General features: G+C 42.1%; 2 long non-coding RNA genes across 3 annotated transcripts; one reads left to right on the forward strand and one right to left on the reverse strand.

Moving 5' to 3' along the window:
* The first annotated feature begins 1,883 nt into the window (after positions 1-1,883).
* Positions 1,884-3,554, forward strand: LOC134443143 (uncharacterized). 2 transcript variants are annotated; one of them, XR_010033578.1, is made up of 4 exons: positions 1,884-1,919; positions 2,624-2,763; positions 3,130-3,263; positions 3,388-3,554. It is a non-coding gene; the product is annotated as an uncharacterized LOC134443143 (long non-coding RNA). The 2 variants fall into 2 exon arrangements; XR_010033577.1 differs by lacking the exon at positions 1,884-1,919 and having other exon boundaries at positions 2,501-2,763.
* A 117-nt stretch (positions 3,555-3,671) lies between these two features.
* On the reverse strand, positions 3,672-5,495 carry LOC134443144 (uncharacterized). The gene is made up of 3 exons (XR_010033579.1): positions 5,252-5,495; positions 4,650-4,822; positions 3,672-4,201 (listed from the first exon to the last, which is right to left on the reverse strand). It is a non-coding gene; the product is annotated as an uncharacterized LOC134443144 (long non-coding RNA).
* Positions 5,496-17,118: the final 11,623 nt, after the last annotated feature.

A 17,118-nucleotide genomic window follows, 5' to 3' on the forward strand; every position in this document is an offset into this window, starting at 1 on the left:
GGATGACGTAGCCCCAAAGAGATGGACTGTCATTCTGAATTCCACAGGTTGTTGGGTCACGTCCCCCTCTGGCCACCACAGGAACCTGAGGAAGTCAACATCACTTTCTGCAACTTTCACCTGGTGGAACATGGCGGTGATGTCAGCCATTAGGCCTACTGGCTCCTGTCGGAATCTGTTGAGCACACTCACAAGACTGTTAGTTAGGTCAGGCCCTTTAAGCAATTCTGCATTCAATGTTTTGCCACAGAAAGATGCACCACAATCAAAAACAACTCTTAAGTTTCCTTTTCTTGGGTGATACACCCCATGGTGGGGCAAGTACCACACTGATCCTTCGGTTTTTGTTTGCTGTCCTTCTGGCACCATTTCTGCGTATCCTTTGGTAATCACATTGGTCATGAATGTCACATATTCCTTTTTGAATTCTTTGTTTTTGTTGAATTTCCTTTTCAGGTTTTCCAGTCTTTGTTCTGCAACACAGCGGTTATTGGGTAGCAGAGATTCGTCACTTTTGAAGGGTAATTTCAGACTGTAATGTCCGTCCACTATTTTGGCAGAGTCATCTGCAATTTGCAGAAAGCGTTTGTCCTCAACTGAAGGCTCTTTCACTTCATCACAGGCATTTTCACTGAAATCTGTGTTGTATTGTGTAATTAAAGGTGGGATAGGAGATGTTTTTCTGGCACATATTTTACCATATCATCTGAAAAACTCCTCATGACGCCATAGCACCCATTGAAATAGAGTGTTTGGAAAAAAAACGAAATCTTTTGGTCCAGTGTAGAGGGCGTAGTCAGAAGAAAACGGCAACCAATAGAAGTAATACTCATCATCACTTCTATTGGTTTCTGACACGTCCATCAACCGCCAGCACTCACCCCTCCTCCCTGCGCGTTCACCGACTCGTGAACTTGACCGCCCCCGCCCCCATCATTCATGCACACGCGACAAGGCTCATCATCACTCGGCTAGTAGCAAGGTAACGAGAGTTAGCAGCAGGCTGAGCTACTTGGAAACTTTGGTGGCTTTTGCAGAGCTACAGGAAGAATTTTGGCTTTTGGAACACTAGACTAACCATGTCAGGTTAACATACTCCCTTGGATTATCATCGGACTCGCAAGACCAGACTCCAACACGGGCTGAAAATTTGAAATGGGACCTGACACTCTTGGACACAGATGTCGGCTACGGCAGCGGCTTCAAATACGCTTTGGTGACCATATTTATAATCGAGAGGTGAGATAATATATTTGTCTGTATAATATTTTGTGAATTGGTTTAGGACACTGGTGTCTTTTTTTAAGCAAGTATCCATTGAGAGGGGTCAGAGGATTAGCTCAAGCTCCAACATATCTAGCTGCTACCTTGCTTAACATAGCTGCTACCTCAATCGCTTTATTTTTGTGTGTTTTTCCCCCCTGTGGCATTTATTCTGTGCACATGAACACGTTTTCAGAATTGCTATGTGTAACTCAGACGGTTACTCTTGTGTGTTTTTGCTGCTAGTTGTGCGAACGAGCCAGACAAACCAGCTGGGAGGAGGACGGAAGCACCCCTTCTCCATCCGCGTTCAGTTGCTAAATACGGATCCACCCCGTATAGTAGTAAGTAACCTACCATGTTTACGCACACATTACTTTGACCAGCAAAGCCCATGTCTTTCTAGTGGTTTACAAAAATATATCGTTTGCATGTTTTGCTTTGGTACGTCTCTGTTGTATGACTCTGGTAATAGTAGCAAGCACAAGCACAACCTGTTCGCCACTCCAGCATTGCAAAATAGATTGCCTTGGGTTTTCAAATGTTTACATGATTGTGGGTGTAATGTTGTTAACTCGCTGATGTCGTTTTTGAGAAGACGGTAGTTTTGCATATCAAGCCTGCCAAGTAAATGAAGAATGAATCACCGCACACTGGTAGTTTATTTTAATTCATGTTTGTGGGTGTAATTTCGTCCAGTTGCAGATACTACTATCCTTTTTGGAATGATCTGCCTTTGAAAAACAAAGGTTCTATCTGACAAAAGCGAACAGATCCTGTAGTTGTAATTGATACACTAAATCAGTGTTTCTCAACCTTTTTTTTAGGCGAGGCACCCTTTCAATTCATGGAAAATTTCAAGGCACCCCAAACCAAGTAGCCATATAGTATCACATCCGATACCACACAAGCTTAGAATGTAACACATTTGGAGACACACAACCTAGTAGCACGACCTATACGTTCAAAGTTGCAGCTGGGGTGACCAATATTTACTTTATTGTGCGTAAATGGCAGATCAAAGATTCCACTGACTAACATTAACTTATCAATTTTGACAAATATGTTTTATGTTATATAATTTATTTATCAGCCACGTTTCCGCGGCACCCCTGAGGGGGCCCTACGGCACCCCAGGGTGCCCCGGCACCCCAGTTGAGAAACACTGCACTAAATTATGATATTCCTGTGTGCGCGCGCGCACGCGCCATACGTGCCATGCGCCCTTTGTGTATTGCTGCTAATCTTTCTCTTTCTAGGTTCTGTTGGTTGCATGCAGATTGTGCCAGATGATTTATCTGTCTATGGTCTAAGCATGGGCTCTGTGCTAATATGCAATTTGTGCTCTTTTTTCCCTCAGGTCAACAGCCGACAGGGTCCTTCCACAACCACATACTTATGCCAGTAAAAGCCACAGCTTTTCTCCTCCAATCCAAGAAGCCTGGACTGCAGTCACCATCTCAACACACCAACCAAGAGAAAGGCGGATGGCTCAATTCAGTATGTAGTTCTGCAAATATTCTCAAAGGTCTTCACAGCCCACCATGGTGCAGAATGCATTTACATTTATTTGTGTAAGGTCAAAACAATGCTGATTACAGAACATAACTAGGGCCATGAATGAAATTTGAGGTAGCAGCCAGCCATCACCTGATGGTGAGAGGTGGTCCTAAGATCAGAGAGAAGCAGGTTGAAATCCCATCCTTACCTCTCCCTACCTACACCTCCATCCACAGCTGAAGTGCACTTGAGCAAGGCACACAAGTCCACTTAGGTCCTGGGACTGTAGCCAACACCCTGTAAAACCCTGCTGTGTAATTTGATGTAATGAAGCCCTAATATAGTCTAACACATTGCTTGTTACAGATATGGAAAATTGCACAATAAAAGTTCCAGGACATGAAGGCTGCATACTGTGAACGTCAACCTTCAGGGCACCGTCCTGCGCAGAAGACTTTCTACCCTAAGAGGGATGGCTGACCGCAGACACTCACAACCAGGTGAGCCCAGATAAAGGAGTTATTTTTGGTGTCCCTGCCCCAACAACCCAGGTTACTTACATTTAAAATGTCACTGGAGCTACTGTCAGATATGTGATTTCTAATTCTGTTTATCTTTTTACAGCACAGACGCCTCCAACCTCAAACTAGGCCCTTCACAGTTGCTGCACTTACCCACCTTCCCAGAGTTTTTGTGTGGTAATGACAACTGTAAATATAGTATAAAGTAATGTATCTAGTGTCATGTGTAATGCATTGTTTAAATTGTCCATACATTTCAATGACAGTAAATATTGGTGGACACAATTTGACTGTGTGGCTTTTTTTTATTCATTCTCTGACTGAAAATGCATGGTTGCATAATTTATATATTCCACAAGACCACAATCAGAAGAACATTTGACAGGTTGCATTTATTTTCTATGTATGAAAAAAAAAAATGGTAACAAGACAAACGTGGTTCCAAACCAAAAAGGTGAGATGTACAGATGAATGCTCCTACAGATAATGAAAAATAATAAGTCTGCACACTGCCGGTTTGTGTGTTTTATACCGTACTCTGTATAAACCTTTTATATTGCTCTAGTGGAGCAGGGTAACCCTGGCTAATCCTGGGTATTGTACTGTGTATTACAACGTCAGCCCTGTTCAAGTGCCCCATACTGTCTGTAGGCTGCATGCCTGAAGAGACCGTTTCCCTCACCTGGTCCTACATCAGCCCAAAGTCTTATCAAAACTGAGAACACCACAGCATTTCCTTTCAATGTTCATGGGCATCTCCTTACAGATTGCGCAGAGGCGCCAGGTTGGTTGTGCTACTGGGCTGTGACTGAGGACCAGATGTCATGTGCCAGGTCGAACATCAAACTGGGGTCACGGGTCAGGGCACGCTGCAGTAACCGATGGGATTGCTTCAAATTCAATGATTGAATCAAGGCCTGCAAAGCAATAAATACATTTTATGTAGTGCATTTTCTATTTGATGATGGGGACTAAATAACTCTATTGACAATAAGACCAATATGGACATAAGCAATCATTATTGTGTATATAAATAAAGATGTGCCAATTATATGCATACAACGTTTTCAGTCAATTTCTTACAAACTGGTGTTGTGCCAGGGGTTACACAGATGTATGAAGTAGATGGGCTTTTATGGATGTACTTGAACTACCACTGGTGTTGTGTACCTACAACCATGTAATATCACACTACTACTCATAGGAGTAGAAATATTGTAATGGTTATCACAACAGGTGTACTCGTGTAGCCTACTCGTGTTGCGATATAGAGTACATCCGTTGTGATAACATCCATTACAATACTTACACATCTGGAAGAATACAGCAGGACAATGTTATTGAGGGATGAATGTACATCCTTACAGTTAGCAGGGCGTCAATTCTGTTGGAGTCTCCCTAATCAATACCCCCGACCTCTGCTGCGTCTATCTTCCTCCTCCTCCATCTCTGGCCATCGGTCCTACTGGGCTGTTAGGTCGTTATGATTGTGATGGGCCAGGAAAGTCAGAGCTGGAGCTCTCGTGGTCGTGGAAGGTCTAAAGCATATGCAAATATCGTCAGCCAAAACAATTTCATTAGCGTTGATCAGTTCGGTTGTTTTTCTTTACTCCCTCTGTCCCTGTGTCTGCGCGTGCGACAACCCAAGTGAAATCTGAAGTCATAGCCTAAAACACTACGGATTGTGGTGTCGGGTATATATAAATACAATAGTAAAATGTATACTGCGGTACACATCTGTCAAAATAAATCCATGTGTCAGTACTGTAGCTACTGGCTAGAACTACTGTCTAGGGATGACAGTATAGCATCTGTCATCAGTGTTAGGAAGTTAGAATGAGATATCTAAGTAACACGTATCAAGTCAAGTTCAATAACTAATCTAGTATGCATCTACTGTCATCAATATTTCTTGAAATGGCAACCATGACGGCCTGTGCGTTTATTGTGATGTTGAACATTCTTACCGTAGCCGGAGACAGTGCCATGGCTGGAAGTTAGCTTGGCTAGTCGCTTTGTCGTGGCTTCTAGCCCGCCCCCCCGCCTCGTGAGCTCTCGTGGGTTCCCGGGATAATCCGAACACTTGACAGACTGCATGCGCGTTCATGTGTTTTGAAGGCGTGGCTTTGAGGGGAGGGCTGAAGGGAGAGGCGGGCTGTGTATTTTCAAAAATATAGCTCACAGGAACCGTTTTTCAAAGATCTCCAACCCTACCTTTAACATTTCATGCAGGTTTTGCACTGAAATCCTGTTTACTGTGTGATAGGGAGTTTGGGTTTCCTCTCTCAAAGGACCGTTTAACAACCACCCTAAAACACATTTCACGGCATATGGACCTTCTCCCTGGCTATTGACAATTTGCCAGGGTTCCATTGCCTTGGGAACATTTGTGCCTATGAGAAGCCCTATGTCTGCATCGATGGTGGATATCTTCACTTCCTTAAGGTAAGGCCATTTTTTCACATCATTTTGGTTTGGGATGTTTCTTTTTGTCACAGGAATTCTTTGTTGTGTATAGGTTTCTGGTAGAGCTATAAATGAATTGTCATCAAGTCCACTCACTTCCAATCCAGTTATCATACGTGTTGACACACTCCTTTCCTGTCCTAGTGTACGTAACAAAATGTTTGTTTTCTTTCCTTGTACATTAAGCTGCTGCATTAATGCGTCTGTACAAAAGGTGGCAGTGCTGCCGGGGTCAAGAAAGGCGTATGTTTTGACTATGGTGTTACTTTTGCTTGATTTTACCTTTACAGGCACGATGGACATGACACACTGCTCGTCGCCGGCCCCAATACGACCACATGCGGAGAGGGGAGATGGCTTGGTGTTCTGCGCGCTTGACACGTCCACTGCATCTTGTTTTCCTTTGTTTTGTTCCATTTTTCCTATGTGCAGGACTGTGTGGTGCGGCTTACCACAAACAGTGCATGACTGGCGCTGGGTGCAGTCTTTGCTCATGTGGCCTGAAATGAGACATGCAAAGCAAATTCCTCTGTCTTTCAAGAATGAGATTTTTTCAGTATGCAATTTCTTTTTGAATCGAGGGCAGGTGCCAAGTAGATGGTCACCTGAGCAGAACACACAGAATGGATTAGTATGGACTGCTGAGGGGCTGTTCTGGTGCATTGGGGAAGAAGGCTTAACATCAGTTGCAGCATTGGAGAACTTTGATTTTGACACAGATCTGGAGTCTGTAGGCCTTGTACTCCTGCTGGGGGTGCTGCTGAGAGGAGAGGTTTGTATATCACCAAATACAGGGTCTGTAATGATTTTCACCTGTTTTTCAATAAATTCAACTAAATTCTTGAATGTGGCTCTCCGTTTCGTTGATTCTTGCAGATTGCATGCCTCCACTCTCCACCTTTCTCTTAATCTGTAAGGCAATTTGCTGATTAGCATTTTGAGATTGGAGGACAGATCCAACTCATCCATGTAAGCAATGTCATTCATGGCATTCAAACATCCTCTGAGATACAGTGCATATGATTTCAGATTTTGGGAATCTTCAACCTTAATGGGGTCCCATGACAATGCTTTGTTAATGTATGCACATGAGATTTGGTATTCGTTTCCAAAATTTTCCTGGAGCAGTTGCTTTGCCTTTGCAAAGCCTGTGTCTGGATCTAAAAAGAGGCAAGTTTTAACTAGCTCCTTGGACTGACCTGAGGTGTACTGTTCAAGATAGTACAGTTTATCCTTGGCATGTTCAATTTTGCTTTCAATCACATGTTCAAATGAACTAATGAATGACCTGTACTCAATTGGATCATTATTGAACACTTTTATCTCCTTTCGGGGTAGATTTGACTGGTCCTGCTGTTTTATCAGAGAAGTGGTGATGTCATTTTGTTTTTGTAAGATATTGTACAGCTGAGCATCACCTTCAGGAGGCCCTATTGGCGCACTGTCCACTGGGGCGGCAGGTTGAGGGCCTAGCCTTTGCTGTGAGGGTGGCGCAGGGTGTGATGAAGCACGGGGCTGTGACTGTGGATGGGGTTGATTACCTGTCTGCATAGGTTGTGGCTGTAGCGTTGGCCTTGCTGGTGCCATGGGCATATGGCTGGGTTGACCCCTTTGCACATCAGGCTGTGAAGATGGAGGGGCATGTGCAGGTTGTTGCTGTGAAGGCGCTCTCCTTGCTGGCGCCAGGGGCATATGGCTGGGATGAGCAACAGGTAAGTGCACAGGTGAAGGTAAAGGCTGTTCTATTGCAGGAGGGGGTAAAGAAACAGGGTAAGTAGCATAGGCTTTAGGTTTAACACTACCATTTAATTGCATTGTTTCCTTTGCAGGTTGCAGCACTGCAATTTCCTTTGCAATGATTTTCTTTGTGTCCTGTAGTTTCAATGAGTCTTCCATATACTCGTTCATTGCGTCTGCTGCATTTGTTTCCTGTAATTTCAATGAATCTCCTATATTTTCGTTCATTGCGTCTACCGCAGTTTCCATTAATTTCATTGAATTTCCTACAGCGTCGCTTTTAGTGTCTGATAACACGGCGACTTTTGCATTAGCTGCATCCAATTGACTTGATAAGTTTAACATTTCCTTTTGTTGTCTCAATTTTTCAAGCCTTTTCTTTAATTCTTCCTCTTCTAGCTCAATGAAATGCTGTTCTCTAAGCGCGGACATTTTAACCTCAAGCGCAGCCTTTTCAGCTGTAGCGCGCTTCAAAGCTGAGGATGTACGTGAAACCTTTGATCCTCCATGGGCTTTTGACGCGCTGTCCGCCGGACGTATGTCATCAATTTCATGTTCAGCAAGCCACTTATCCACATAATTAACAAATTCCTGTTGGTTCTTTCTTTTTGGCATGTACCACGTCTCGTGATCCGTGTCACGTTCTTCTTCATTGTCAAGCAAAGTCTGATATTCACCTTGAATAATATCAAATTCCTCCAACATTTCCCTGTACCTTTGCATGGCAATTTTAACTTTGTCAACACTTGATTCATCATGAATTAATTTCTTAATAATGTTCATGCGACGTGTAAGCTGTTGCAATTTAATTTTCCTTTTCGTGCGTAAAGTACCCTCTGTTTGAGAGGTTTTCTCTAGCTCTGCGAGTTCATCCATATCAGTTTGCGAAGCTGCTTCAGCGTCGGAGTCAGCCATGTTTGCAACTTAAAATGTCTCTTAACTTTCAACTTAAATGTCTCTTTGTTCAGTTATGTCTCACAAATGTTCAAAAAAAGACTGTAGTTTCTTTCAAAAAGTAATTGTTACTGAGAAGTCATGAAATAAAGGCGCGCGTAAAAGTATGCGCTTTTCTCGATTTGGTTCTTCAAACTTAATTTCTCTAACTTAAAAGTTCATTCACTTTGTTCCAAAAATGGTCAAAAAAATCAAAAAGTATTTCATCCAACGAATTAGTTCAGTCCTTTCCTTTTCCATGCACGAGTTCCAGTTCAAACAATTTAAATTAGATGTGGCCTACCGGCGTTTCCAGTTACACGTGTTGTTGGCGTTCCTTTGTTCTTCTCCGCGCTCCAGAGTCCAGTACTCCGCGTAAAGTTCCAAGTTCCAATTTCCAGAGAAGAGTCTTTGACTAATGAATTGACAAATTATCCTGTTATTAAAAGTCCATTTGTTTTGTCCCTTTTGGTGGTGACTGACAACCAGGGCCGGTTCTGGCTTATTTGGTGCCCTAGGCGAGTTTGAGTTCTGCCCCCCCCCCTTACCTTTGAAAGAAAAAAAAAATCTTTCTTATACCTCACAGAACACAAGACTAATATCCTTAGTAAGCTTAACTAAATAGCATCAAGAACAATAACCGTTTTTCATCAAATGGATTTGTGGTTGTTTTTGACAGGCGACCAACACATCAGATTGAGTCGCGTGAAAGTAGCTTCACTGTGTGGTGTGTTGGATGTGATGGTGGTGGGGCCCCCAACCCCAGATGAGAGGGAGGTTATCAATGTGTTTGAATTGTAACGTGAAATTGAAATGCCAGGAGAGTGATACAGTAGGCCTACATTTGCATGTAAAATGCATGTGTAGACAATAAGCCTACCAAGGAGGTCTGCATTGATCTACACTATCTACAGCATCACAAAGCATGGCAGCATAACAATTTTAATAAGCTACACATTTGTGCTGTCTTCCAAACCAATTTCATTTCTGGACTGGAAATAGTGGTGCATTTGTGAGTAGGAGAATGAGAAGGGGGCTATCTAGGCCTATGTGTTTGGAGGGACAGGGTGAGAGAAAGGGAGAAGAGCTGTCACGCTATTGAATTTCATAATATACAAAATATAGTAAATAGCCTCACTTGTCTGCTGTGCATGGTTCTGTTACATGATTAATGTAGGCTATGTCATTCTGGTCTGGAAAGTAATGTTTTTTTAAGCTTACAACAAGCAGGTAATTCATGTGGATGGAAGGAGATATGGCAGCTAAAATTGTTTTAAACATTGCACCAGTCTTACTTTACATTGCTTGTCAACCTAAGCAAGTATTATGATATCAGGTGGGTGTTAGTGAGTAGTGAGTAGGCTACTAACAGCTTCTTTACTGGATTTCATTGCTTGGCATACTTGGCTAATGTTAGCATGCTAACTAGCGATTTCTCTGATCAAAAACAAAGCTCTTTTTCTCTCTAATTCCAAATAGTAACCTCATAACTATTGGGCTTTCCATAATCACAAACGGTTGCTGATTAAATCACATAGTTCCAAAACACCCTCTGAAACTCCTGCATCATGCAATGAGTGGTTTAATGAGAACATAATAATCTCCATCCAGCAGAGCAGCACTACTGTTTGCGCTTGCCCCCTCTGTCTCTCGAGTGAGTCTCCAAATTCAAAATAGAGCGCAAGCTGTCACTCGTCCCGCCCCCTTTCTCAGAACTGTCTGTTTATTGGTTCACAGACTTCCCAGAGACAATTGGAAGAGATATTACTATTGGCTGAGGGGCGCTTTGCCGTGAGGAGCGCTTTCGCCACTCTTTGTTGATTGCGACTTCATAAAAAAACTTCATATCGCAAAATTATGCATAGGAGAGCGCCATTTCGGCGCCCCTTCTTCACATGGCGCTCTAGGCGACCGCCTAGCCGGCCTATGCTAAAAACCGGCCCTGCTGACAACCTCTTTGACGCTTGCTTGTGAATGTGTGATCAAAAAATCCAGAAATCCAGACATCCAAGACAGACAAGTTTTGAAGTTGAAATGAGGTTTTGTTTTTACTTAAATGTTTCCAAAATTACAAATCAAATGAGGCTCCTTTAGCCATTGAAAATAAAATAAAAGACAGACTGGGTATATCAATGAGTATTTAAATAGCGCAGGTGAGTCACATCAAACGCCAAGCCAAGGTCAAAGACTCTGCGCTCCCAGTCAGCCACACCTCCTCCAGGTAGCCTCGCAATTTATAGCATCTTTGGCCTGTAGGGGGCATAGTCTCACAGGTACAAAAAAATACAAGCATTAAGAAATTGCAAAAATACATTAAACTGAGGGAATGGCTCCTACAGCCGCCATCACCAGAGATATACATATCTTTGATTAAACAAGCTGAACTCTTAAAACATTATGTAGCTATATGTTTTCTTTTCATACATGGGGAAATAATGTATGTAATCAAATTTAAAATTATAATCAAAGGTAGTCAGTCAGGCAGTTCAGTGAACCATTGTTTTTCATGCCAATTAACTGACAGGCTAATTTCTATTGAAATGTTTTGTCTTATTTCAATTGCTTATGTACAATGAAATGTGTTCACCTCAGCCCACCTCTTCCATTATGACAAAACTATACACAGATAAGTCTGTATACCTGAATGTACAGTACCTTCATCTAATATGAATATCTAGTTTTGGGAAGTTATTGTCTGCTGATTGTATTGCCTTGTTTAGATTAAATCCTTGAACGGTAGAAAGGTGAAAGGTGGAACAAAAGACAGGTTGATGTCATTGTGAAATATTTACTTTCTTGATAGTTAGGCTATCTCCAATCATTATCAAGCTCCTCCTACTCAGTGATTTGGCCACTACATGTTTAGACACTACATAACACCAGGCACTACATTGTACTTTTGCTGCAGATGTAGCGAAAGCAATGGAGTTGTTTTGCAGTGATTAGTCCTAGTCATAGAGTCTTTGCTATCTACATCAGAAGCCACACAATGGCATATTGTGCCCCCACATTATCAAGCCAATGTACTGAGGCAGGATCACATACTACTCCACCCTGTCCTCCTGTCAGTCACTGAAACGGGATGGATGAAATTGAATGGGGCATTAGTCCCACTACTCCTGTATCTGCCATTCACGAAGCATGAAAAGACATCACAACTTGTGCTCGCCCCAAGGAGTGCCTCATCCCCCTCTGGATTTGCAAGAAGAGGCATGGAGTACATGGAGTCATTCAGTTGCTGCAAATAAGATAAATTTGTCTTGGGCATACATAGCAGTCCCATTTAAGCGAACAACTCCTTCAAAATCACTGGAGAGGAGGAGAGGTAATTGAGAATAAGTTAACCTAGGGCTCTGACTTCTACTCCAAAGGGCTTGGATCATAAGTGGGACAGTCAGAGCACACCCACAACCCTAGTGATGGTCAATATCACGCTGCCTTCCCCTTACTTGCACTTCACCCCCATGGTGTCCCTCACACAACTGTGCTTCTCTCATCCAGTGTGCTCCATCATCTAAGCTTCACCTATCACTTGGATCCCTCACATGGGATTACAACTCCATCACGTACAGTAGATAACCTATAATCCTTCGGATTCGCCCTGATCGCAAACCACAATACCGTAGAACCAATCAGGATCACTGATTTTTCAGAGATGTGACACAGTCAAAATGTATGGTGGTGAGAAGTTAAATAAGTGAAAAAAGTAGTTCTTTCAGCAAGAATGACTGCTCCAATGAGTCACTTTTCGAATCTGTGAATAGTTAAAGCGCAGCTCAGACAAATGTGACACAAAATGTGTCATAAGTGCAAGGATTTCTTTAAATAACTCCACTCTTTTGGACCTCTATGCCTATGGCGTAGCTCCAGATGGAAGTTGCTGTGGCCAGCAAAAGGTGGTAGTCTGGTATACAGAGAATAATTTCTGTATCTTTGAATGCAAAGAAAACCAGAGATAACTGCAGCCTTCAGGAGGCACACCTACAAGAGGAAAAAAGTTAGCCCCTCTCTCTCTCTCCTGCTGCATCAACAGAGCTAAAACATTATCTAGGACAGCCTCCAATCGGGTCCTCAGCTCTTTGCCTTGCTGTCCTCTTGGTACAGGTGTGTCAAAGCAAGGACCAAACAACTCAACAAAGGGACATAACCACATTTCACACGCACATGCACAGAATGACCATTCATTGGTATCCCTCAATCCAATGATCTCTTTCCATCCATCTGGTGTTCTGCAATAGACTAATTGATACAGCACAATGTAAAATAGTTGTGTTTGCAGAGTGGGCCACCGCTACTGTAATATCTACATTGAGCAAGACAATCGATGCAATAACTCTTGGATACCAATGAGTATGGCATGAGTACCAATACATGAGTATGTCCTCTGTGTATATATTAGTGGTGGGCCGTTATCGGCGTTAACGTGCTGCGACAATGTGAGACTCTTATCGCGCGATAAAGAAAATATCGCACGTTAATCTATACTCAAAATATGGCTTTGGAGTTTGGGTATGCACGTCACCATAGCGCTTGATTGACAGACGCTTTCAGACTGCGCCCCAGTCGCTTCTCCTCTCCACCTGTTGCTATCAGCAGACCTAAATATGAACAGGGTTTGCATGCTGAAAACATTAATCTCTCTGCCGTGGTAGGTGTTGTTTGAGTGTTTTTTCATAAATGGTAGACTAAAGAGACGTTATTGTTTGAGGTGAAGCATAGGGAGACATTGTGTGAGTAGCCTACCAGCCCGACATAGCCTACATTTCCTCACGCATTGCATGGAACACATAAACATTGCATGGACCACATGAACAACTTCCAGAAATCTTGCCTGTGCCATAATTGCAAAACATTCCGTGTGATATGCATTTTGAAGATTGTCAAACTGAAACTGTCAATATCTACTCTCGTTGAATGTTTGTGTAATTGTATTGCGATTGCGACTATTGAGATACAACAGACGGTAATAATAAACCTCGCGGTTGCCGCGCTTGAGTTTTTTTTTTTTTTTTTTTGCAAACTGAATTCATTTCAAGTTCTTACTCCTCGAGAATTTTAACTCTGAGAACAACTGTCGGGTCCCCAAAGGCCAGTGCTGTAGGTTCTAGAAATCCAGCCTGGAGCTGTGGGCTGCTGTGCGCAGAGCTCCTCCCTCTCTTAAAGGAGCGGCTGCTCTTTTTAACAGTCAGTGGCAGATCTCTCTCTCTCTCTCTCTCTCTCTCTCTCTCTCTCTCTCTCTCTCTCTCTCTCTCTATCCCCCCCCCCCCCCCTCTCTCTCTCTCTCTCTCTCTCTCTCTCTCTCTCTCTCCCCATTAGAAATGCTGAATTGTTGAGGTCATTTTGTTTAAATAGCCTAATTGTTTGATAGATTTATCTGTAGGGTCTATTCGCCTATACAACTTATAGCGCTGTTCATTTTGAAATTTCAGTATCTTATAACTGTAAATGCTTCCTAACATATTTGACACACTTTACAAATATTGCAGTGATTTTTTTCCATTTTTTCAAGATGAGATGCATTTGGGAAAAAAGAGATGAGCTCTGATCTAATGTGCCATCTTTCTTAAGAAACCCCAAGGTTTTTTTCGGCATTATTTCGCTAGCGTGCCTATTCTGAATGAGCCATTTTGATATAGATTAATCTAGATTAATCTAGATTAATTTCATAATTACAGTGAGATTAATCTAGATTAAAAAAATTAATCTATGCCCACCCCTAGTATAACACACACACACACACACACACACACACACACACACACACACACACACACACACACACACACACACACACACACACACACACACACCGTATGCACTCCCTGCTCTGTTCATGGGTTTTTTTGGCACTACTAATTGTATATTCTGCTCACCAAAACTGTTTTGTGAATTAAATGTGTGCTCTGAAGTGTGTTGCTTTCAATCTCATTGAACATGTGCATAGTGACAAACACCATTCTATTCTATTCTATTCTATTCCAATCTATTCTATTCTACACATCAGCTCACCACTCAATCCTCCTTTATTCATAGATTGAATGAGCACATCAATAAAATTGGCAAACAGTGATTTCCATTTTAAAGTTGTATAAAAAGAATTATTTAGGCAGACTCGTGTGTGCACTTACTTTTATGGTTGAAAAGATGGGAGCATGGGACGTGGTTTGAGATGGAAACATTTCTCCATGGTATAATGCCTCAATTATTGAATTTAAAGCGCCTGTATACGTACGTATGTGTACGTTGGTGTTCCAATAAGAGTGTCTTCTCTGCCACACTTGTGTGTGTATGTACTCTCTCAATGTGTGGTCCGTCCGAACAATGCAATGTTATGCTTGATTGTTATTTACATTAAGAGTGGCGACAGGGTGGGGATGAGGGAGTGAATGTAGTGTATGTGGGTAGTAAGTGTTGTCTTTTCAGTGACAGTGTTCGTATTGTAATGGACTCTACCGGGGGCCTATTCGAAAACAAGATATGTTATCTAAGACCAATACATTTAATTAATGCCGGATTAAATTGAAATAGGGGAAATATTCCAATATAAATGATCAATTTATTAACAGCCTTAAACATGTATGCAGGTCTAAATCACGTCTTTTCATCCAAATCTTAAACCCGAGCACAGCAATGAATTCCCCATGTATGAAAAACTATAGCTGGCATAATATATTTAAAGTTCCCATGGCATGAAATTTCCATGGTCTTTTGGGGCTTTGTATGTGTTTGCGGGGGTGTCAGGATGCTATATCCGCAATCTTTCTCAAAATAAAGCTGAAACGCGCCATTTAGGCCTCTTTGTTGAAAAGTCTCCTCTCCCTGTGCGTCGATCTGTTAATTATATGCAACAGGAGGAGGAGGGGGGCAGGAGGGGGAGTGTCGTTGATGAGCAGGGGCGGAGCCGCGGGGTACGGCAGGTTAGCTGTTACCTAGAGTTAGCAATTTGCCCTAGTTAGCAATGGGACGTCCAGCACCTGATGGAACTTACTCTCGCTTGTTTTGACCGAAAGATGACACAATCTATTGCCTACCTGCTCATGGGCTTCAGTGCAGGACGCCTCAGAAGGGTGAGTTTGAAATGTTATGTTTGCAATTTTCGTTGAATGGGCAGTTATGAAGCACTGTTACTTGCCAGTAACTTTGTAATTACAGCAGCAATCATTCACCATGCAAGGACCTGGCAAGCACCATCACAAATTACAATATTCTTTTTTTTTTTTCTTACATATGAGCAAACAACCCCATTTGATGTGTGTGATGCACGTTACTGGCATCGCAACTGTCTCTAAACCCAGCAACTTTCTCCGTGTGGTTAGCATGCAATTGCAAGTCCTTCCCCTTTGTAATGTTATGCCATGCAACACAAACGTGGTAAAATGTTATAAATGAACGATGGGGTAAGTTAGTTGTCAGTTTATAGTAGACTTTTACACCTTTGTTTACAGCATTGTTCTGTTTCACCACTGCAATGCTTATCATGCATCACAAGTCTGTTTGAGGAGGGCGGTGTATTACATGACAAAAGACTACTCTATACTAGTTATGATGTACGCACTTCCTCACCATCGGCTCATCATAAAATGTGTCTACATACAACTAATCTGCATTTGAACAGCTCCCCTGTGCACTGCCTGTGCTGGAGAATAGCCAGCTTTCCTTTGTCCAATAAATGGCATTAAATGCATCTATTATGCCTTGTATTCCAGTGATTCCCAACCTTTTTTGCCCCATGTACCCCCTAATTAATTTTGTCACATCATGAGTACCCCCTCCTTCATGCTCTGTATGATCCTCTATACCAATGTGAGTACACTCCATATATTTGTTAGCATCACATTTTCCACGTACCCCTACTGGTACACAACGTACCCCTGGTTGGGAGACACTGTTGTGGCTTGTCTATGTAGAACGCGGGTACCCACTTCTAAATTTCAGGGATTTCAGTATACCCACTTAAAATTGATTGATCCATTGTTTTGAATAGCACAAATATATAGGCCTACAGTATACCCACTTCAAAAAATGCTCAAATATACAGTATACCCCCCATAAAAAAGTAGACTACACCACTGGTTGTATACAATGGTGAAATATTCCATGCTCTGTTGACATCACATTTATCCATAGTTACCAGTTAAGTTTCCATTGTGAAAATAGCATCATCTCATGTTTACCTGAGAGTAACCTGGCTAACAGTATCAGAAAACTGCCTTTTTTGTAATAAGGTTAGCTGCTAGTGTGGAAACTGAGACAATGCCCACAGAAAGAGATAACATTATGCTGCCTACCTCAGGTAGCATTACTTTCATTTGACGCCATCTGTGCATTTAAGAGCAAACTTGCCATGTCTTATCTTTATCAGATCACTAAAACTTGGAGAGAAGGCAGGAGAGCCACAACGCATGCTGGAACTTTTTGTACAGAGTTCAAGATCACTATAAGCGGCTAATTCAATTATGCAGACAGTGTGAAGACAGTGTACACATTTATTTACAACAGCATCAAGAATATTAAATTGGAACATGGGAATATTTTATGGAAGGCAAATATTGTATTAAAAGAACAGCAATAACAGTCTCTGTTACCATCTTTTCTATTTTTGCAGCCGTTTCAGGCATTTGTCCAACAGTGATTCGAGTGTTGTCTTGCATATCCATGCCGAGTTCCCCGATGAAGGACGTTGGAACCTCGATACAAG

The sequence above is a fragment of the Engraulis encrasicolus genome, unplaced genomic scaffold (assembly GCF_034702125.1).
Source record: "Engraulis encrasicolus isolate BLACKSEA-1 unplaced genomic scaffold, IST_EnEncr_1.0 scaffold_28_np1212, whole genome shotgun sequence".
NCBI lineage: Eukaryota > Metazoa > Chordata > Actinopteri > Clupeiformes > Engraulidae > Engraulis > Engraulis encrasicolus.